At 39.2% G+C, this 17,472-nt stretch overlaps 1 long non-coding RNA gene across 2 annotated transcripts in view; it reads right to left on the bottom strand.

The window, feature by feature from the left end:
• LOC125485241 overlaps positions 1-17,472 on the bottom strand; it is a 94,733-nt gene that overhangs the window by 31,287 nt on the left and 45,974 nt on the right. The gene's annotated exons all lie outside the window — the stretch shown is intronic.

Below are 17,472 nucleotides of genomic sequence, written 5' to 3'. Positions count from 1 at the left end.
GTCTTTATATCTCCATCTAAGAAGATAGCCTGTTTGTTAGGTTTGAATGTGTCTTCATTCTGCCAAGTAGACAGAGCTTTTGAAAGAAATGTTCAATTTCTACAATAGCATTTCCGGAAGAAGCAATCAGTTACAGGCTGAAACTGTCAACTATAGATCAAAGCAATTAGATAGCTACAGGCAGACCTGCTACAACTCTTTCTTAACTTTTTATTCTGCTATTTGTACTTTTGACCATTTTGTTCAAGTGCACATAAATTGTGGAAGACAAGACACAGATTTGCACTTTTTTTTGTCTGGAAGACTTTCAACACAATAAAGCCCTCTACATGTTGAACTCAAGGGAGGCTATCCAGCTAGAACTTTATCATCCATAAGTAAACAGATAAGTATGCATTGAATTGGCAAATGCTTCCTTTCTAAAATTCAAAAAGCTCTCTGTTATCTTCAAACACAGAATGAGAAAAGAGGGCCACTATTCCATCCTTTTTTACCTGGTCATAACATTGTATATGAAATTAAAACAAGTTAATCATTTAATGTGGAAGCTATTTGGAGCCTAGGACAGTGAGACAAAAGGTTTTGCATCTCCTACGCCATCACTGGAAGGAGCCTGAGGGAAGGGTAGACTGCTTGATGTGAATGAGAAGTGAACCAGAGCATCTCAGAGGGAATGGTGCCTCTGGAATCCCGGAAAGGGAACACAAGGGAAGATGTGTTTGAATGTATCACATTAGAGTTAGAGGAAATGGCAGAAAATGAAATGTTGAATGTGGAGGCTGATAAGGAGGAAGGTGATAACCAAGGGAAGCGTTATCATGGTTCTGGGAAAGAGGAACAGGGCTGAGAGCAGAGGCATTGGAAATGGATTTGAAATGCTGGAGGGCCCTGTCAACAATACTGGATGGGAATCCTCAGTATATAGAAACGAAGACATGTTGAAAGTGGTAACATAGAAGTTTGTTTCTTCAAAACGGATGCAGTGGAGATAGAGTAACTGGGAGAATGATGTCCGTACAAAGAGCACATGGAGTAATTCTAGCTTAGGTAGTTGCAGCAATCCATGGGCTTGCAGTAAACATTCATTTATTAGTCTGCCTCTACCTCCTTGCCGACAGTACAAGACTATCCTTTTCTACTCCACTTGATCCTACTCCACTGAATTTAAAATTTCCTATCTTAATTTCATTTGTGCTTCCTCTATACAGTCTCTTCCCAATTATTCCCTATCACTCTTCTAATGCCCTATATGTTTCCAGTTTCCTGGCCCTAAACATTTCCTTTCTCTTTGCATATCAGATCGCTCCAACCCTCAGGATTGTCTCAGATCTGTCTGCTTCATCCTCAAATGAAGACTCAATCAGTCACAATCCACCACCAGCCTTTTCCATTTGACTGAGATTGTTTAGGTTCTGAACAATTTCTGTCAATTCCACTCACATCCTCCAATAAATAGTGTTGCCTTGGGTCTAGGCATGGGTCTCAGGTACAACGTCCTTTCTTTGGAATAAGTGTAACATCTCATTTCTAGTCAGCTGAGGCCACTTTTGGAGTATTGTTCTGGTCGTCCTGCTACACGAAGGATATCACTAAACTGGAGAGGGTTCAGAAAAGATTTATAAGATGTTGCTAGGACTGGAGGGTTTGAGTTCTAAGGAGAGGCTGGATAGGCTGGGATTTTTCTCAGTAGAGCATAGGAGGTTGGCGGTGACCTTACAGAGGTTTATAAAATCATGAGGGGCAGAGATCAGGTGAATAGCAAAGATCTTTTCTCTAGAGTCGGGGGGGGTTCAAAACTAGGGGTATATTTTCTAAGGTGAGAGGAGAAAGATTTAAAAGGGGCTTGAGGGGCAGCTTTTTCGCACTGACGGTGGTTCATATGAGGAATGAACTGCCAGAGGAAGTGGTAGATGAAGGTATAGTTACAACATTTAAAAGACATTCAGACAGATATATGAATAAAGAAGGTTTAAAGAAATATGGGCAAAATGCAGGAAGTGGGACTAGTTTAGCTTGGGAAACTTGAAGTGTGGATGAGTTGGACTGAAGGGTCTGTTTCCGTGCTGTATGACTCTGAATCTATAACTCACATCCTGAGACCTATAAGAACTTCATTCCACTCTACCAGTTTCTCCATCTTGGTCATACGTGTTTCAATGATGCAATCTTTCACATAGGTTCCTCTGACATGTCTTGCTCCACTAAAGAGACTTCGAGCTCCAGCATGATGCGACAACAAAACCAGTCTTCCCCTGCTCTCCCCTTTCAACACTCCATAGGGACATTCTCTCATAACACACTTATCCATTTCTCAATCACTGCTAACATCCTCTCAATATCGTCTGACATCTTTTCGGGTCAGTTACAAAACAGGACTACTTGCGTGCCAACAAGCATAAGCAGCAAGTGATAGACAAAGATAAGCAATTCCATAATCAATGGAACAGATCTATGTTCTCTAGTCCTGCCAGATCTGGTCATGAATGTGGTGGACAATTTAACAATTTACTGCAGGAAGTTGGAGGTGGGGGTGGGGATGGGTGGAGGGGCTGGTGACGGGTGGACAGCACATCTTTGCAAAAATCAAGACTAAAGATTGTTATCAAGGCTGAAGCATTCACAACAATCTTCAGCCAGAAGTATCAAGTGGTTGATCTATTCCGGCATCCTCCAGAGTTCCCCAGCATCACAGATGCCAGTCTTCAGCCAACTTGATTCATTCTTTGTAAAATCAAGAAACAGTTGGAGGCACTGGATTGTACAAAGACTATGGGCCCCGACAACATTCTGGCAATAGTACTGAAGACTTATGCTCCAGAACTTGCTGCTCCCTGAGTCAACCTCTCCCAGCACAGCTACATCACCGCATCTACCTAACAATGTGGAAAATTGCCCAGGTGAGTCCTGTACACAAAAAAGGAGGACAAATCCAACTCCGCCAATTACCATTCCATCAGTCTATTCTCGACCATCAATAAAGTGATGAAAGGTGTCATCGACAGTGCTATTAAGCAGCACTTGCTTAGCAATAATCTGCTCCACTGATGCTCAGTTTGCATTCCATCAGGGCCTTTCAGCTCAGGTCTTCGGCATATGCAGTCTACGCAGGTTTTGCATTGGGCCAATTCCGAACATCCGCAAATGGATTCTCTACAGTTATGTACCACATGCCTACTGATGTATATGCATATTGGGATTCCTACAGCTCTACATGCTATTTGTTTGGGCTTACTGAAAGTGTGATAAACATTTCTTAGCCACTTGCTCACCACGCAAGCTTTACACTGAAAAGGGATACATCAAACCTAACCTGCACACTAATGGCTGCCTGATCAGATCATTACTTGCTACATATTGTGCAATTTCACAAATGGGGGCTAGAAGAGTCGGGCCTGCGAGGGACCATGATCCTTTCACTTACCTAATAGGGGTGAGAAGAACCAGACCTGTAAGGGGAATGAGAGTAGATCATATTTAGCCTTTAGTTTTGGCAGTGCAGACTTGATGGACTAAAGGACCTCTTCTTTAGTGTATGATTCTGTGAGGGAGCACATTGTGGGACTGCTCAACTGGGTTTGACAAAAGTGACATTGCAGGAAAGTCATGAGCTGTTTGGTTATTAAGCAGCTGCTGGTGGGGGCTGTGGTTCAACTCCAGTAATTTTGAAAAAAACATTTTTTTTAATGTAGCACAGGCAAGGTACCAATTGATGTGTGCCGGAGAGGGACCTAATTTATAATTAATGACTTTCTACTAATCTCTAATAAAGTGAGCTTAAAGTAAGTAAGAGTAACAAAACTTATAAAGTAATCAACTAGTTTAAAAATTTAAGGATAGCGTATGGCATCTCAGCTCTGCAAGTGAAATGCATGACCTGTGACATGTTGTGAATACCTCTTGTGAATCATAAGAGCCCATGTGCAGGAAGTGACATTGGTTTCAGAGCTTGAGCAGTGTATGGAGTCAATGAGATGCGATGTGATGCAGTGTACTCATTGGATTGCATGTTTAGAGAGATAGTCACATCACAAGTTAGGAGCAAGCAGGCAGATAGGGAATGGATGACCATCAGGCAGTCTAAGAGAAATAGGCAGGTAATGCAGGAGTTCCCCTGGGGTTGTATTGACTAACCTGCTTTCCGTTCTTTGTATCAGTGAAACTAATGGATCCTTGTATGAGTGATAGCAAGAGCCAAGCCTATGGTGCCATGTGTGGCTCTGATTTGCAAGAAGGAAGGAAGAAGAATAGAAAGGCAGTACCAATACAAGACAGGCATTTCTGAGGCCACCAAAAGAACTGGAAGATTGTTTGCTTCCTCCATGCTGCCAGGTTTGCAGAGCATTCTTCTGGGGGAGAGTGAACAACCAGAAATCATGCTCTATATTGATACCAATTACATTGCTAGGAAAAGGGATGTGCAACTGGAATGTAGGGAACTAGGCAGATAATTAATAAGCAGGACCTCTAAAGTAGTAACTTCCAGATTACTCCCAGTGCCACATTCAAGTGAGTACAGAATTACAAAGATGGGACAGATGAATGCATGGCTGGAAAGACGAAGTAGGAAAGCTGGCTCTAGATTCCTAGGACACTGAGACTGACTCTGGAGCAGCATACACTAGTACAAACTGGACACCATACATTGCACCAGAGCTGGATTTAGGTTTCTTTCAGTATATTTTGCTGTTGGGAAGGTTTAAACCAAGCATGGATGTGCGAAACATGAGAGAATATTAGAAAGCAAGGTGCACAAAACGCTGGGAGAGGCAGAGAAGTAAAAGAGAGAATAGTAAATTAATAGCAATGTTGAAGTAAGAGAGAAAGTAATGAAATCTAAATCCGGGTTACACTGCATGTATGTGAAATGAACAGGATATAGTTAATAAGACTGGGGTGTTATAAGAACAGATTGCCTTATGGGATTGTGATGTTGTGGTGATTATGGAGGCCTGGTTTAATGAAAGGCAACTCTGGTGAGAATATTCCTAGTTATAAGAGGCTCAGAAAATAAAGGAAAGGTTAAAAAGGAGGAACAGTGGGTGCTTTTGGTTAAGGGAGGATTACAATACTGGAGAAAGAGGATATTTCAAAAGGTTCAAGGACAGAATTTACAGTTAAAGAATAAAAAGAGAGCATTACATTACTTGCTGTAATCTATAGACCACCAAGTGAGAAGGGTACAGAGGAACAAATTTTTAAGGAAATTACAGGGAGGTGTAAATATCATAGAGTGGCTATAATGGATGACTTTAATTACCAATGTATTGACTGGTATAGTGACTTTGTAAAGGGAAATAAGGGATATTATTTGTGGTCTGTTTTCAGGGGTATTTCCTATAGCAGTATGTGTCCTGACCAACAGGAACAGAGACACCAATAAATTGGAAACATTGTCTTAAGATGATGGAAGAGTCTACAGATGTTGGCTGTTGGACTTAATTCTGTGATATGACTATGTCAATTGCTTGACCAAATCTATGTGTAGGCACTTCCAAACTGGTCATGAGACCCCAGCTATTCATAACAATTCTTTTTCAGGGTGGACTGGGCTGAGTTATTGTAATCTTCCTGACTTATGCTCAAGCATCCTATACCATTGGTTATATTTTACATTGACTTTGAGAAGTTTTCGGATTTCACTCAAATTTTCCAATTGGCCTTGTTAAAGTCTAAAGATCAAAACTTGTCTCTTTCACTCTTCTTGGACAGCATCCAGTTTCCCAACCATTCTGATTTCTCTTTGATTGGATCCTCTTGTTTACATTATTATCTCAATGAATTAAGGTCATGGACTGGCCATCATTTCATTCAGTTTCATTTCACACAGCGAAACAAAATTTAATTATTGATTTTCTTGGGGAGATCCTGTTGGTATTCAATAATTTGTTTGCAGATATCTCCCAACCATAATCCATTAGCTTATGAATGTAAAATGCTTTTGAGTTGAGATTGTATTGCATTTCCTCGTCAAGTAAAGACACTAAAGCTCAAACCTTTGGCTTGTGCACTGTCAGCAAGAACTCTAACATCAACGCTACAGTATCCAAGCCTAATACATTTCACTCATTTGGAGTAAAGGCTCACTTGTTTTGATTTAAAATGCAACTTTCATTCACTAATGCCAGTGAAAGTGCTGGCAAGTGTATAAGGCAGGGAAATCCACTTTGTATGAATGCCAACTTATTTACTGAGATCAGCTGAAATGGGCTTTGTGATTTGTCTTCACTATGCTGATCATCAATCTCGCTCCTAACATTTTCTCAATGTTGAAAGCTATAACAGTTCCAGAATGTCTTCCCTTTTGTCCCTGTAATTTAAATCTTTCACCACTAAAGACCTCATTACAACTGTAGGCTTTGATTCAAATACAATACAACAAAAAGTGTAAAGCAGAATGGCAGAGCACATTGAAGGAATTAAGTTGTAATAGGCAAATCCAAGCAATAACACTGCTTGGGAGTGAATTCCACAAACCTTAAGTGATCAGATCAAGTTTTCACAGATTCAGAAAGACTGTGGAGCCTTTAAAAGTGGTGGGTGAGACCTGATTCCAGTACTAGTAAATTTCCCTGATGCAGAATAAGGATGCAGATAGTGAATCCATAACCTACACCCCTGACTTGGCCATTTCATTGCAATTCCTAGCCCGCTGCAGTCTTTGTGAACTTGGGCCAGTAGCTCCATGAGTTTTGTCCTCAGAGGAGCTATTAACCATTGTCTGTATTTGAGAACTGAGAGTTGGTATTTACACAAAGGGTTTACATATGTTCTCTTCCTGGCATAAACCAAACCTAAATTAAATGCCATCAACTTTTATGAAGGGGATTTCATAAATGTACGGAGCATAGGTTACACAGCTACAGATCTGTGTTTTCATGAGATATGGACTTTGATAGAAAATGTGTCATTTCTGTCCATTTGTTTGACTGAAATCAGGATTAAAAATTAACCTTTTGTTCCCCCATTCAGTTGCTTTTATTTTATTTGTTCATTTATGACAGGTGCCATTGAAAAGGTGTAGTGAGCCACTGAATTGAACCGCTGGAGTCTGTGGGAGTTAGGTATACTGATAGTGCTGTTTGATTTTGACCCTGTGGCCGTACCACTGGAATGGTGGTATAGTTCAAGTCAGGATGGTTTGAGGCTTGAAGGGGAATTTACAGATGGTGGTGTTCCTGTGAGTCCTCCAGTTCTGAGGAAGGGTCACCGGATCCAAAACGTTAACTCTGATTCTTTTTTCTTCACAGATGCTGCCAGACCTGCTGAGCTTTTCCAGCAACTTCTGTTTTTTGTTTGTGGTGTTCCTGTGAGTCTAGTGACTTTGCCATTCTGGATCTGTGGGATTGGAAGGTGCTACTAAAGGAATCTTGGTGAGTTACTGCAGTACATCTTGCAGATGGTGTACACACTCCTGGCACTATTCATCAATAATGGACAGTTTGAATGTTAAAAATGGTGGATGGTCTTTCAATCAAGTTGATGTCCTGGATAGTGTTGAGCTTGTTGAGTGTTGGACGTGGACATACCCATTTGCAACCTTATGATGAACAAAAGTTTTTTTTTTAAGGTTAGGGCTTCTTGATAATACACGGAGTCAAATGCTGCCGTGATGTCAAGGGCAGTCAACCTCATTTCCCTTTCATCCCCCACCCACTTGGGTTCAGGTCTCTTGACCATATTTGAATCGAAGTTTTAATGAGATCCGAAGCTGAGTGACCCTCGGAGAATGAACCTGAGTATCAGAGAATGACTAATTGCTTGTCATATTTCATCTGATAGCATTATCAAAAATACATTTGATCTTCTTATTGATGATTTAGAACAGACTGATTCAGCATTACATTGTTCAGTTTATATTTTTCCTGCTTTTTGTTGATAGGAATCAGAAGGCATTGGTGACTGTGGTGGTCATCACTAAGGAGATGGTGCTGGGAAGCTGTAAGGTCTGAAGGTGAATAAATCACTCTGACTAAATGGACTACATCCAGAGTTCTGAAGGAGATGGTTGAGACTGGGGAGGTGTTGGTGGTGATCTTTCTGGAATCACTGAAGTCAGGGAGAGTCCCAAAGGTCGAAAAAATGGCTAATGTAACACCCTGTTTAAGAAGGATGGGAGGCAGAAGACAGGAATCTATAGGCCGATTAGCCTGACCTTGGTCACTGGGAAGATTTTAGAGACCATTGTTAAGGATGAGATTGCAAAGTACTTGGAAGTGCATAGTAAAATAGGGTTGAGTCAGCACGACTTCATCAAGGGGAGGTCATGCCTGACAAATCGGTTAGAATTCTTTGAGGAGGTAACGAGCAAGTTAGACAAAGGAGAGGCAGTGGACGTGATCTATTTGGATCTATGGATGGCCTTTGACAAGGTGCTGCACAGAAGGCTGCCAAATAAGATGAGCCCATGGTGTTAAGGACAAAAATACTGGCATGGATAGAGGATTGACTGACTGGCAGAAGGCAAAGAGAGAGTGATGACAAAAGGCTCTTTTATAGGATGACAGCTGGTGACTAGTGGAGTTCCGCAGGTTGGGACCACAACTATTCATGTGAAACATTAACAATCTGGACAAAGGAACTGAGGATATTGTTCTTAAGTTTGCAATGGATAGGTTAAGGGACAGGTAATGTTGAGGAAGTGGGGATTCTGCAGAAGGACTTGGACAGACAAGACGAGTGGGCAAAGAAGTTGCAGATGGAATACAATGTGGGAAAGTGTGAGGTTTTTCACTTTGGCAGGAAGAATAGAGGCATAGACTATTTTCTAAATGGGGAAAGGCTGTGCAAATCTGAAGAACAAAGGGACTTAGGAGTCCTAGTTCAGGATTCTCTTAAAGTTAACATACAAGTTCCGTTGGCACTGCTGTAGTATTGTACTATCACGGAAAAGTTACAATGTTAGCATTCATTTCAAGATGGCTAGAGTGCAAGAGCAGAAATGTTCTGCCAAGGCTGGACAACACTCTGGACAGGACGTATTTGGAATATTGCAAGCAGTTTTGGCCATGTATCTAAAGAACGATGTGTTGGCCTCAGAGGGGTCCAGAGGAAGTTTGCAAGAATGATCTTGGGAATGAAAGGCTTGTGATATGATAAGCCTTTGTATCTGTACATGATGGAGTTTTGAAGGATGAGGAGGGAATCTCACCGAAACTTACAAAACACTAAGAGGCTTGGGTAGAGCGAACATGCAGAATGTGTTTCCACTAGCAAGAGAGACTAGGGCCTGAGGGCACAGCCTCAGAGTAAAGGAACAACCCTTTAGAACAGTGATGAGGTGGAATTTCTTCAACCAGAGGATGGTGAATCTGTGGAATTCGTGCTGCCGAAGGCTATGGAAATCAAGTCGTTGGGTGTATTTAAAATACACACTGATAGGTCCTTGATTAGTAAGGGAATCAAGAGCTAAGAGGGGAAGGTAGGAGAATGGGGTTGAGAAACATATCAGCCATGATCAAATGGTGGAGCAGACTCAATGGGTTGAATGGCCTAATTCTGCTCCTATATCTTATGCTCTTATGGTATTACTTGAGCAATTTTCCAAATTGTAGGGTAGATGCCAGCATTTTACTTGTGCTCAAGCAGATTGTAGCTATTTCTGGAGTACAAGTCTATTGTACTATTGCCATAAAGTTGTCACAGCCCATAGCCTTTTCAGAATGCAGTACATTAAGCCATTTGTTGATATTTACAAATGTACATATTAATTAGGAACAGGGGTAGGCAGTCCCTCAAACCTTTTCCACCATTTAATAAGGTCTTGAAAGATCTGATTACTCCACTTTCCTGCCTACCCTTCATTACCTTTCACCTCTTGCTTATCAAGAATCTATCTACCTCTTCCTTAAGAAGTTTCAAATACTCTCCTATCACCACCTTTCAAGGAAGAGATTTCCAAAAGCTCACAGCCTTCTGTGAGGAGAAATAAATCTTCTTAATACTGTCTTAAATTGGCTAGCTTTGTTTTTCAACAGTTAGCCCTCATTCCCACAGGAGGATACATTCTTTCTACATGCATTATGTCAAGATCCCTCAGGATCCAAGCAAGGCATCTCTTACTCTTCTAAACTCCCATTGGAAAAAAGCCAAGACTATCCATTCTTTCCCCATAAGACAAGCTACCCATTCCAAGAATTAGTTTTATTATCCTTCTCTGAATTGTTTCCAATGCATTTGAATCCTTCTTTAAGTAATGAAATTACTACTATACAGTAAATATGATGTCACCAATGTCCTGGCTGAGGTAAATTTACCCAACTTTTGTATTCAATTTCCCTTGCAATAAACTATTACATTCCATTAGTTGTACCTACTCTACTAACCTTCTGAAATTCACGTACTGGGACATCCAGATCCCCCAGAATTTTACGAAATAAAAACCGAAAGAACTGTGGCTGTTGTAAATCAGGATCAAAAACAAAAATTGCTGGAAGATTTTTCTTCACAGATGCTGCCAGACCTGCTAAGCTTTTCCAGCAACTTCTGTTTCTGTCCCCCTGAATTTTGTAACTCTGCACTTTCTCACCATTTAGTTTTTTTTTATTTTTGCAGTCAAAATGGACAATTTCACACTCTACCACATGGTATAAAATTTGCAAGATCTTTGCCCACCCACTTAACCAATCTATACCCATTCATAGTAGTTCCTTGTATCCTCGTCACAATTTACCTTCCAACTTCTCTTTCTGTCATGTGGAGTGAATTGAATTTGATGAAGGCTGACATTTATGATACAGGGAAACTCAGAGGAGGCCTTGATGGATCATCGACTTGTCACTTCTGATTGACAATGGTTGCAAATACTTCAGCCATTTTTTTGCACTAATGTGCTACATTCCTCCATCACACAGTACGGGGATACTTGTGGATCCTCCTCTTCCTGTTAGTTTTTTAATTGCTCACCATCATACAAGACTGAATGTGGCAGAATTGTAGAGCTATAACCTGATCCCTTGGTTGTGGAATTACTGAGCTCTGTTCTACCCACCGTTTGGCATGCATATTGTTTTCTGTTGTAGGTTTACCAAGTTGGCACCACATTTTGAGGTAATCTTTGATGCTGCTTTTCATTGAACCAGGGTTCATCTCCTGATTTGATGGTTATAATAGAGTGGGTGTTATACTGAGCGATGAGGTTGAACGTTGTGTTTGAATGTAATTCTGTGGCTGCTGATAACCCACAGCACCTGATGGATGGCCAATTTATAGTTGACAGAACTATTTGAAATCTATTCCATTCAGCATGGTGGTTAGTGCCACACAACTTGATGGACGAGATCTGCATAGTGAAGAAAAGATGCCAACTCTACAAGAATAATGGGATAGTCAATCCTAATGAAACTCTTTTTGGCAGATGTGGATACAACAGGTAGATTGGTGAGGTTGAGATCAGGTAAGTTTATCTCTTGTTAGTTCCCTCACCATCTGCCACAGGCTCAGTCTAGCAGCAAAGTCCTTCAAGGCTTGGCTAGCTCAGTCTCTAGTGTTACTACTGAGCCACTCTTGGTGATGAACATTGCACTTCCCAATCCAGACTACATTTTTTGCCTTTACCACTCTCAGTGCTTCTTAAAATTGTTGTTAGACAGCAATAGTTTTGGTCCATTAGCTGGGGATGGAGGAGTGGCATAGGTGTTCAGCACAGTAGATAGTAATCAATAGGAGAGTTTCTTGCCAATGTTTGACTTGGTGCCATGAGACTTTGCATGAGCTGGAGTCAACATTGAGGACTCCCAATGCAATTAAATCATGACTATATTCTAGTTACTGCTATCTTTGCTAATGGGATATGATATATCCAGGGACATGCGGATGCTGGATGTCAATTATCTTGGTCCAGGAACATCACTGCTATTCTTCAGCATATGAATTCAGCTTTAGTTGCTTTATCAATGGCCTTTTCTCCATCACAAGTTCAGAACTGCAGATGATTGCTAATAATTATACAATATTCAGCACCATTCAAACCTCCTCAGATAGCGAAACAGTTCGTGTTCATATGCAACAAGACCTGGACAATATTTAGGCTTGAGCTGACAAATAACAAGTAAAATTTATGCCATATAATTGCCAAGTAATGACCATCTCCAACAGAGAAAATCTAGTCATATCCCTTTGACATTCAATGGCATTACCATTACTGAATGCCTCACACGTAATCCAGCAGGTAAGGATGGCACATTTCTTCCTCTATAGATTGCATTAGGATGTTCACAGTAATTGACAAATGTTCATTGTAACCATCACTGAGTCCAGCTTTAATTAATTCAAATTAAACCAGCTACTGTGGTGGAATTTGTGCCCATATCCCCAAAGCATTGATTAGGGTATCTCTAGATTATCGGTTCAGAGACATAAAAGCACAACCTCACCTTGTAAAGTTTAGTCTATGTAATAACACTGTCTAGGGGAGAGCTGCAAAACTCTGAGTGTCTGTGCCATCAAATCATATAGTTACAACGCAGAAGAATGTCATTTGATCTCCACACCAGAGTCAGTGAAACAGGCCAAAACCAATGAGATAGGAAGTGAAGAGGGAGATACAATTGGCAAAGAAAGATTATGAGAATAGAATGGCAGTCAATATCGGATGTATATCAAAAATCTATCAATATGCATATAGTAGATGGTGTTAGAGCCCTCATTGAGGTTTCATTAGTTTTATTTTTATTCTTTTATCAATTTTGAATTATGAGCTGGAAATAACTGGAGGACTTTGGGACAACTTGTGGAAAAAGGAAAAGAACAGACCAAACAAGCTTGTGTTTGCTGGTGAAGCCAGGCATGGAGGCTAGTTGTAAGCTGACCCTTGATTAAAAAGATTCCAATAGACATCACAACAATAGGAAGAACATTGTATTAAAACAGATAACAGACATTGGCTATTAATGAGGTCAGTACTTGGTAATTGGTTCAGATAAGTCTGGAAGAGACCCCATGTTCAAGAAAATGGTAGTTGTCAAATGGTAATTGAGGCCTTGGAAAGAGTCGATCAATCTCTCAGGGCAGAACCAGAATTAAAGTTTTTGTTTGAACTATGTTTTCTGTGATATGGTTCTTGGCTGCTGCTGAGGCAGCATGAAGATTTGAAACCTCCCTGTCTAATCTGATACACCAACTTTTAGAATCCGAAAGAGTAGAAAGCTAAGTTAGAAGTATTGCTGTCTTTGTCTGGGTAAATTGAGAAAGTGACCCTGATCAATGTTCAAGTGAAAAACTTGCCTGTGAAACAATGCATCATGAGAGCCATTAAAGTAATCTGGCCAGTTTTGTTATTGTTTAAAATTTATCCCTTAACTGTCTATTTGTTTGTCTTTTCTGTGAATGGGGGCTGAAAACAAATGTTTCATCCAAAGTCTTAGAGAGCATTCAGTCATAAAGCCCTTTGGCCCACCATATCTATGCCCGACCAACAAATATCAAACTACATTAATCCCGTTTACCTGCACTTGGTCCACAACCTACTCTGGCCTTAAAAGTTGTGAAAGAACCTGCTTCCCCTACCATTTCAGGTAGCACATCCAATATTTCTACCAACCGCTGGGTGAAAGATTTCTTTTCTCAGATCTCCTTTAAACCACTTGCTCCGCACCTTAAACTTATGTTGCCTGGTCTTAGATATGTCTGCCATGGGAAAAAATTCTCGCAATCTACTCTGTCTATGCCTCTCATAATTTTTATATACTTCAATCAGATCCCTCTCATTTGGTATTGTTCTGCAGCACCTTGTAGCCACGTAGCCAGTTGAACTAACTAACCCCATGATCACAAATATATTTATCTGCCTTTTCTGCTCATCACTTCTGAGCTTTGAAAAACAGAAACCTAACAATCTCAGTTTTCAAAGATCCAATTGTTTCAGCATCCACAGCTCTCTGGTAGAGACTTCCAAACTTTAACTAACATTCTTAATGGTGTTTCTACCTTCACCCTCCCACCACCATCATCACCCCAGGAAGGTAAACCTACTAAATCAAACTTATGGTCAGCTTAAAGCCTTAATGATAAGAAATTTCATATCATTAAAGATCCTTACCTTTAGCAGCAAGAGGCTGTATCCTGGAATGAAATGTCCTTTTCCCAGCTGTATCCAAGCCAGCAAAATGTTCTCATAGTAGAAAATATCTCCAAGGATATTACACTAGAAACAACTTAGTTTTTAAGTTTACCAACATCAGCCCTTGGAATCTTAACTTACAAATTCTCGGATATTGTTGGGGACTCATGAGATTTTAAGTTTGAGATTGAACTCTTCTATTTGCTTCTGAACACTTATTTTAAGAATAAATTTTAAATTATGTTATAGAAATTAATATTGTATCATATAATATCAATAACAGCTATGACATGAGATTAATATGTTCAATTTGGACATAATGATTAATTCCATCTTTCAAAAAATTCACCTTCAGTCAAATAGATTTAAAGAAAAATATACTCACAATTTGTAATAATTTCTTTATATTGTCTTGTCTCAAACTTTGAGGGAATTCTATTAGAGCTCAACCCTTTCTTGTGGCTACTGGTCTGTTTGTGTGTGAGATACATGTCTGTTGCCTTATAATTTGTCACTGTGACAGGAAGTTTTATCACCTTGCTTTCATTAATTCTTCTGGTTCAAATAGTCCTCATGTCTGTCTCTGTCACAGATGCCTGATCACCCTCCAAGGTCCCTAAAACTCATTTGCTTTCCTGTATAGCATTTTTTGGCATTTATTTAAATGTTTAACATAGTGCATTTCATTTAAAGTAATTCCTCCAAACTTAACATACACCTCAATCATTTCCATAATTTGTTAATTTCATTACAGCCTTCGTGGAAAGAAGTGTTCTCTGATTTCCATCTTGAATCGCCTAGTTGTAATTATAAAGTTATTTATTGTATTTATAATTTCAACAGTAGCAGGGTCAGTGTCTCTCATAATGTGTTAACTTACTGTATAATTTTAACTTGAGCATGAGCAAGAACTATTAAAATGAAAGTGAAAATAATTAAGTGCTTGTCATCCCTGAAATGCTACTTAATTTGCGGTCCTTTGAATTCACATAGATTTGAGCAAAGTAATTAAGATACTTTAACATGAAACTGCTATTGAATAGGTTCATCTATATCTATGGTGTCAGAGGTTAACTGATGGCCAGGTATGGAATGTGGCATTCATTCCACAGCCAGAAAGGCTCCTTCCTCATTTGCACTTGAGGCATTTCTCTTATAATATTTGATTTATCTCTGGTTACATAATATTTTACAATAATTTTTTATTAACAGCAGTGGTTATATTTTGTCATATATGCTTTATTGTTACATTGGTAATGAAGATTGGGTCATTTTCTTGTATTTTTTTTTTAGCAAATTCCACATACACTACATTTTCAACAAAGCTGTCATCATAAATAGCATGCAATAATAGTGAAGATCAAAACGTTCCAGGTGTAAGTTCTTTTTGTTAAAAACCCAAGGCAAAGCATTCTATTACTGTCCTGTGTTGCTCTTGAGAAGGTGGTGGTAAGTTTTCTTCCTGAATTACTGCTGTCAGTGTAGGGAGAATTTCATTTGTGATGATTTTTGATAGCACAATTGAGTTTATTAAAGGACAGGAAACATGATTAAAAGGCTTTTGGTTAACTTAGTCAACGAAGATGCAGAAGAAGGTGGTAATCTGATATTAGAATTTTTTTTGCATTCATAAAATGTGTGGGTAACTTTGGCTCAACCACCATTTATTGCTCATCCCTAGTTGCCCCAGTGAAGGTAGTGTTGAGCTGCTTTCATCAACTACCGCAGTCTTTGGAATACCCAGAGTGTTATTAGGAAAGGAGTTCCAGGATTTTGAACCTGTAACACTGAGCAAACAGCGAAATAGTTCCAAATCACCATTGTGTCACTGGAGAGGAAATTTCAAGTTGCATTGTTCCCATGGATTTTCTATGTTTATCCTTCTAGTTTGCAGAGGTCACAGGTTTGGAAGGTGCTGTCAAAGATGGTGCATACTGGTACAGACTGCTATCATCATGTATCTGTAGTGCAGGGAGTGAATTTTCAAGATGGAGTAAATTAAACAGGATGTTTTGTACTGGATAGTGTCAACATTCTCAAATGTTGTTGGAGTTACACCCATTCAGATAAGTGGAAAGTTTCATCAGCCTGCTGAATTACTTGCCTTAGAGTTCCTGGCTTCTAACTTGTAGCCATAGCTCTTTTTTGACTGGTACAGTTCATTTTCTAGTCAATGCTAACTCCTAAGATGATTATAATGGTGGAAATCAGCAATGGTAATGCTATTGAACATCAAGCCGTGATGCTTACCTCTCTTTTGATGGAGATGGTCATTGCCTGGCACTTGTATGGCATGAATGTTACTTGCTGCTTATCAGCACAAGCCTGGATGTTGTTAGAACTTTAACACGCTATTTGGAGCTGCATAGACGGAGTTGTAGCTAATCCTGTGATAATTAACCAGGAAACCCAAAATGGAAAGTGATCCAATTCCTACATTTGGATCATAGAAAAATACTGTGGATGCTGAAAATCTGAAATAAAACAGAAAGTTCTGGAGAAATTCAGCAAGTCTGGCCACATTTGTGGAGAAGGAAGCAGAATTAATGTTTCAAGTCAGAAAAGACCTCTCTAGAACATACATTTGCATCTGTTAGATAGACAAAATGTGCAAAAACAATATTCCACTTAAAAACAAAATAATTATAATTCAATAAGTATAACCAATTGAGTTGCAAAACTGATTGGTGATCAACACAATTTATTTTTACAGTTTCATAACAAGAGTCCAAGACTTAATTGTGTTGTGATTAAAAATGTAAAAGCTTTGAATAGTAATCACTGGGTGATGGGTAACAAGGGAAATGCTATTCATCTAATTGCTGTATCTGATTAAAAAGAATGCAAAGGCACAGACAGAAAATTGTTTTATGTTTTCTTTGCTAACAATATAGATAGATTAACTTTTCCAGATCTACATAAATATTTTGAGGCAGAAAGCAAAAGACAACTAATATTGTTATCTCTCTGAAAAAAAACAGTTTACTTCAACACAAAGTACTTACTTTGAAAGCTATCTTTTATATTGCTAATTTCACATTGAGACATGTAACATTAGCATTGGGAAGTAGAACACATTTCCATTTCAGGTATCTATAACTTTACTTTCCTCTTTGCACTATTTGTCATACAATAGCATACATTGCAGCTTGTAGTTTCTTAATTCATCAATAACTGGTAAATAAATTGGTTAATGACTGAGCTAGTTCAAATAGAACTTTATATGAATGTATCAATCAATGTGGTAATAAAATTGCACTGTTAAGTCATTCTCAGTCAGGTAGACCACGATCAGGAAAAAATTAAAATTCACTCAAATTTATCTCAATAATGTTATTAAACCATGTTTTATGCCATCATATGGGCCATATGAGTTATCTTGGCAATTATGGTCAGATTCTTGCTATGCTATCAGG

This window comes from Rhincodon typus, chromosome 17, assembly GCF_021869965.1.
Source record: "Rhincodon typus isolate 14 chromosome 17, sRhiTyp1.1, whole genome shotgun sequence".
In the NCBI taxonomy this organism is placed as follows: Eukaryota; Metazoa; Chordata; class Chondrichthyes; order Orectolobiformes; family Rhincodontidae; genus Rhincodon; species Rhincodon typus.
The sequence above is the reverse complement of the archived record's forward strand: the minus strand, read 5'-3'. Positions and strand labels throughout refer to the sequence as shown.